Here is a 7,065-nt window from a genome sequence, read left to right on the forward strand (position 1 = left end):
TTTTTTGCCCATTTCCAGTCAAGGTTTTTCACCCAAAATTTCCTTAACCCATAAAAATTTTTTTACATCATTTTCTTACCACCTAATTACTAGGGCAAAGAACCCTTTACCCCTTACATACCATATAAAGGAAAAGGAGCCAAAGACTCAGGCCACGAGTCACATTACGTAATTGTAATTTTTCCTTTTTCCATGCAGAGTTTCCCTCCAACCTGAACTTCAATGCGGTGAAAGGGGCGTGGACCACCCGAGGGACGCCCACTGCGCGCCCTTCAAGAAGTCATGCGAGCTGACGATCCCCTTCGTCCCAGGAGGCGTGACAGACGACCTCGTGACGTGTGACTGCGAAGGCCCCTGCATCAAGCCGCACCCGTATAACTGCGATGCCTTTTACCACTGCGACGCTGTCAGTACCTGCAATCTCTTGTTCTCTTTTTCTTACTCTGTCCGTGCTGTCACTTAGTGACAATGAATTCATTTACTCAGAATCTAGATCTAGTACGTTTCTTCCTCTCTAGCCGTCTGCCTGCTTCACTCTCCTGAATTCTTTCTCCCTCTTTCCTATCAACAGGGAATATGACTGAAAAGAAACTAAAGTGTCTAACGAGGAAGATTAATAATTAACACTTCAGATAATTAGGAAATAAACACTCTTAATCCAGGTTTAGATAAGGACAGAAATTTATCATTCTAAAAAAAATAAAACCGATAATCATCTTGTTTTGAACGATAGCGAATTCTAACATATCATGTTTTGTCCGTTCATGTTTTACTCGCACGTCACCACACCTTATCGCGCCAAACAGTATCCACTGTAGGGCATCATTTTCTTCTTAAGATCTTGATCGGAGCGTGAGGACCCTTTTGGTATTCTGAAAATGTGGTTCATTGTTTGGATTTCTCCACACAGGCAGACGGGACTAGTGTTGGTTCCGATTTATGGAGGTTTTCTTTATTTTTTTCCTACCTTTGCCTTTGCTCTATTGAAAGTTACCCAGTCTCACTGCTTAGTCTAGAGGCACAGACAGGTTCTCGTCTAGGCTTGGAAGGGATTCACTGTGTTGCTGCCTCCACACTCCTGCCGGCACTCCAGTTAGCACTCCACACTCATGTTGCATTTTGATAACAGTCTACTTCCTTGAAATTCAAGATATAGCTATAATCCAGTCAGTGCATCTTCTCTAACTCTGTGATGGCCACGGAGAGAGAGAGAGAAAAAAAAATATATATATATATATAATCTACATATATGCATACATATATATATATATATATATATATATATATATATATATATATATATATATATATATATGTGTGTGTGTGTGTGTGTGTGTGTGTGTGTGTGTGTGTGTGTGTGTGTGTGTGTGTGTGTCTGTGTGTGTGTGTACATACACACATACTTGTTTATATATTATATATATATATATATTATATATATATATATAATATATATATATATATATATGTATATATTATATATATATATATATATATATATATGTATATATATATATATATATATATATATATATATATATATATATATCAGCGATCGAATAATCAGAAAGGAGGCACAGATTTTTTTTTTTTTTTTTATAGCAATCCACCGTTTAGCGATCTTCTGCGACCGTGACTAACCGGGGTTTCCATTCACGGACTGGAATGGAGCACCTTACCGAGTGTCCAGGTGACTTGATGTTCAATGCGATGGTTGAAATGTCTGAAATGTGCTCTGCTTACTGGCAGTGTGAGTTTCATTTTACTCTCTGTAAATAATCTAGAAGTAGTTTGCTTTTCGCTCATTACCCGTTTTCCTTCAGTTTACAGCTTAATGCCTTGCCGTCGCAGACGAGGTGTCAATAATGATTCTCCTTTTCGTCTAGCTTTATTTTATCTGTGTTATCAGCACTATGTTTTTCTTTTTTTTTTTTTGGCTTTGTTTTTAATTACTCACCAATGTATATCGCTTTGACATTGTGACATTTAGCATTATGTTATACTTAATAGTTCTCTAAATATTGTCTGACTACAGCTGGAATTACTGTTAATGAGAAAATATGAAAGTGCTTATTCTAAAAACCTGTAGCATCATGCTATGATATTTTACTGGCCCGCACTATATACCTTTGATATCTGCCAGCCTGTTCTTGCAGAATTATCAACTTTAGACTTACAGGCACTTTCTGATTAATTTATTAAAGCTTTTGCACTATATAATCAGTTGCTGTATCGACAGTTTCCTTCATGCCTGAAATACGATCATATTGTATATTTGGACCAGAGCAAAGAGGTATTCGAATGGCAAAACTGAGCCCTTGTAATAACACAGATGACTGTACCTACTGTGCCCACCACCTGTTACTGATGAGTCCCTTTGGTACAAAAATGAAAGAAGAAGAACAACGGGGAAAAAATCATTGCAAATTTGTGTATTAAAAGTTATGTACTGTCGGTGGTTCAGATGAGGGTGTCTAAGCACTGCAACACTCTGCAGTAGCGACCTTCTCTTCAACCGTGACCCCACAGTGCGATCTGGCCATCAATGTAGACTGCAGCGAAGGGGCCTGGGAGGAAGGTGCTTTCCTGGAGTGGAGATGGTAAAAACGGAGGGGGAAACGGTGGAAATAGAGGTGAAGGCGGGGAAACGGAGGTGGAGACGGTGGAAACGGAGGTGGAGACGGTGGAAACGGTGGTAGAGACGATGGAAACGGAGGTGGAGACGGTGGACACGGATGTGGAGATGGTGAAATGGAGGTAAAGACGGTGTGTCTAAGATGGTGGATACGAAGGTGAAGAGGGTGGAGACGATTGAGATGGTAAAAAACATAGATACAGACTGTAGAAACGGAGGTGGAGGTGGAGACGGCGGAACGGAGGTGGAGGTGGAGACGGCGGTAATGGAGGAAATGGTGGAAGCATCGACGGCTGCGTCATTGATTGCTCCCTCGAAAAGTATCTGCCCCATCCCAAATGACTGCCGCAAGTTCATCCAGTGTGCCCCGTATGGTCCTGAAGAGATGCCTTGTGCTCCTGGAACGGTCTGGAAACCACAGAAACCCACCTGTGATCACGAATGGGCTTCTCCGTGTGTGACAGGCAGCTACTTGACTCGGAAGGTTTTTCATGTGGAGGAGGTACTTTTCGGAAATGGAGGTGAAAACGACGGAAACGGAAACCCTGATGCAAAGAGCCTCTAAGCAAAGAGTCCGGAAGAAAAAAATCCGAAAGCAAAGAGTCCAGAAACAAAGAGTCCGGAAGCAAAGAGTCTGAAAGCAAAGAATCCGGAAGCAAGGAGTCTCTAAGTAAGAGTACAAAAGCAAAGAGTCTAGATGTAATGATTCCCTTAAGCCTGGTAGCAAAGAGTTTGGAAGCGTAGATTCAGAAAACAAAGCATCTGGAAACAAAGAATGTGCAAGTAAAGAGTCTGGAAGCAAAGGGTCCGGAAGCAATGAGTCCGGAAGCATAGAGTCCGGAAGCATAGAGTCTAGAAGCAAAAAATTCGGAAACAAAGAGTCCAGAAGCGAGAGTCTCTAACAAAGAATCTGGAAGCAAGGAGTCCAGAAGTAAAGAGTCCAAAGGCAAAGAGGTGGGAGCAAAGAGTCTCTAAGCAAAAAGTCCGAAAGTAAAGAGTCTGGAAGCAAAGAGTCTAGAAGCAAAGAATCTGGTGGAGATGGTGGAACGGAGATGAAGACATTGGAAAAGGAAGAGGAGAAGGAGGAGTTGGAGACGGCAGTAAGAGTGAAAATGGTGGAAGCATCGACGGCTGCGTCATTGACTGCTCCCTCGGAAAGTATCTGCCACATCCAAGTGACTGCCGCAAGTTCATCCAGTGTGCCCCGTATGGTCCTGAGAGATGCCTTGTGCTCCTGGAACGGTCTGGAACCAACAGAAACTCACGAATGGGATGTGTGACAGGCAACTACCTGACTCCAGAAGGTCTGCCCCTATGGAGGAGGTAGTAACAGAAATGGAGGTGGAAACGGTGAACAATCGTCGAAACGGTGGAAATGACAGAAACAGTGGTGGAGACGTTGGGAACATCTGCTACTGCAAGCCAGCCAATGGGGATTGCTCATGGAAGCATATGTTGCCAAGACATGTCCAAAAGTTGTGGAACATGTAAAGAAGGTAATGGCAGAAATGGAGGGGAGGTGGAGACGACGGAAACGAGGGTGGAGACCTGAGTGGAGTCGTTGGAAACGTAGATGGAGACGGCGGAAATGGAGATGGAGCGTAAGTAAAGAGTCCAAAAGGAAGAGTCTGGAAGCATAGAATCTGGAAGCAAAGAGTCCTGAATAAAGAATCCGGAAGGAAAGAGCCCGAAGCAAGAGTTCGGAAGTAAAGAGTCTGGAAAACATAGAATCTGGAAACAAAGAGCAAAGCAAAGAGTCTGTAGGTAAAGATTCTCGAAGCATAGATTCGGGAAGCAAAGAATCTGGAAGCAAAGAACCCGCAAGCAAATAGTCTGGAGCAATGGGTCCGGAAGCAATGATTCCAGTAGCATAGAGTCGGGAAGCAAAGACTCAGTAAGAGTCCAGAAGTAAGAATTCGGAAGTAAAAAATATGGAAGCAGAGAGTCCGGAAGCAAAGAGTAAAAGGAAACAGAAGTAAAGAGTCTGGAAGCATAGAATCTGGAAACAAGAAGTTCGGAAGGAAAGAGTTCGAAGGCAAAGACTATGGAAGCAAGGAGTTCGGAAGCACAGAGTCAAGAAACAAAGAATCAAGAAGCAAAGAGTACGGAAGCACAGAGTCAAGAAACAAAGAATCAAGAAGCAAAGAGTCTGGAAACAAATAATCAAATAAACAAATAATCTGGAGCAAAGAGTAAGCAGAGAATGTGTAAGCAAAGATTATCTAAGCAAAGGATATGGAAGCAAAGAGTCCGGAAATAAAGAGTCTGGAAGCATAGAATCTGAAAACAAAGAGTCCAGAAGCAGAAAGTCCGGAAATAAAGAGTCGGAAGCAAAGAGTCTGGAAGCAAAGAGTCTGGAAGCAAAGAGTCTGGAAGCAAAGTGTCAGGAAACAAAGAATCTCTTAGTAAAGAGTCCAAGAGCAAAGTCCGGAAGCAAAGAATCTAGTGGAGACGGTGGAAACGGAGGTGGAGACGGTGGAAATGGAGATGGAAAGGTGGAAAGGAAAACGGAAGTGGAGACGGCGAAAACTGAAATGGGAGACAGTGGAAACGGAAGTGGAGACGGAGGTGAAGACGGTGGAAACGGAGGCGTTGATGGAGACGGCGGAAACGAAGGTGGTGATGAAGGTGAAAATTTTTTTTTTTTCATGTCCGAAAAGGAAGGTCTTTTCCCTCACCCCCGGGATTGTAAGAAATGGATTCACTGTTCTCACAGTATACCATTTGTCAAGAAGTGTCCCCTCCATCTTCATTTCAATCCCGTCAAACGAGTGTGTGACTGGCCGTTTAATGCCCAGTGTATCGCTACTCCTGATGCTGACTGCCAGATTCCAGAGTCTGTGCTTCCCACACGCCCCCTGATATGAAGCCTGACATTTGTGACTGTGAGTGCTGCCTCAGACCTCATCCCGAGGATTGCACAGCCTACTATTACTGTGAGGTTAGTTCTTGCTAATTACAAATAAAATGTCTTTATTGTCTGAATCTTTCTATATACAAGTCAGATCCTTTTGTTATTTCTAAGTCTATTTATTATTTCCTTTCTAAAATATTTCAACAGCAAATGCAAGCGCCGTATTCCACACCTGCTCCGAAGGGCTTGTGTTCAACCCACAGTTGAGTCAATGTGTTCTTCAAGTAGATTACCCACAGTTCAACCTGAAACACCCAACATGCGATCCTACGTGCGAATGTTTGTATCCTGCTCACAGCTGCTCAGAATACTACAGATGTAATACCCCAGAATACTCATAGGAAAATAGGCATGTCTATGAAATATTCTCTTTCTTGTAAGTGCTGGTTTCACTTTTTTTTGGACCATTTTTTCCAAATAATTATATTTTTTCATGGATATCATACAAATTTATGTGATTTGTTTCATCAAAAGTCATTGAATGTATATAATTATAACTTTTTATAATCACTTGATATTGATGCTCAGAGCCATATTTCAAATTAGAAATGGTTATGTTCATAGGCAACTATTCAGTATTTCTGTTTATATATTTGAAAGGTGACATTAACTGTTTGGCAATAACAGAATGCTCCAGAATTTCATGTTGGTTACCTTTCCTTTTTTCCTGTGCAAATTTCAATGTTAAAACCCTTTTTTGGTCTTTGGCAAGCCTGGTCCGCATTTTTTTTTTTTTTTTTTTTTTTTTTTTTTTGCATGTGGACTGAAATGGATATTTATTCTAATTGGAATTGCACATTCTGAATACTGTAAATCTGTTCCTTACAGGTAATGGTGATAGTATTCCTGTTAGATAGGAATGTATGGGAGGGTTTTACTTCATTGACCAGAAACACATGTGTGACCTGCCTGAAAATGTTTCCTGTGAGGAACAGCGAAAAGAAATGCATTAGACAATTCTACATCTTACGTAAGTTACTTCTTGCGCAACAAACGCGCTATTGTGGCTAGATAAAAAGATATTTTTATTATCATCCTTACAAAAAGAATGTAGCTTGACTAATGCTTTGCTCTATTTGCAACGAGAAAGTGTAAGGATCTGCAAGGAATGTATGCCATTAAGGATAGACCAAGTTCGTATTACCTTTATAGTCACGGGGTAGCCTTTGAAATACGGTGTCCAAATTGTGGCGTATGCTCAAAGTCAAAAAAATACTAGGCCACACACACAAAAAAATAAATAAATACATAAAGGATATTAACAGGCTATACTTCTTTTCAAAACCTGTATTAGGTCATATAATTTTTTTAACCTTCTACCTATATCTGCTAGTGCTGATTGTAAATATAATGATAAATTAAGGGTTTGTTTTGACTTTCCATCTTGTTATATTTCCACACACATATATGTGTGCGTTCGTGCGTGTGTTTGTGTATGTAAGAAGTAGCATAGTTCAGTATTAGAAAAAACGCAAGGTCCTGGTTTCACGCCCGGTCGCCCCTCTCAGTCGACCGT

General features: G+C 41.2%; 1 pseudogene; it reads left to right on the top strand.

Annotated features, from left to right (window-relative positions):
* Nucleotides 1-3,949: 3,949 nt before the first annotated feature.
* Nucleotides 3,950-7,003, top strand: LOC119573534 (annotated as a pseudogene).
* Nucleotides 7,004-7,065: the final 62 nt, after the last annotated feature.

Source organism: Penaeus monodon, chromosome 5 (assembly GCF_015228065.2).
Source record: "Penaeus monodon isolate SGIC_2016 chromosome 5, NSTDA_Pmon_1, whole genome shotgun sequence".
In the NCBI taxonomy this organism is placed as follows: domain Eukaryota; kingdom Metazoa; phylum Arthropoda; class Malacostraca; order Decapoda; family Penaeidae; genus Penaeus; species Penaeus monodon.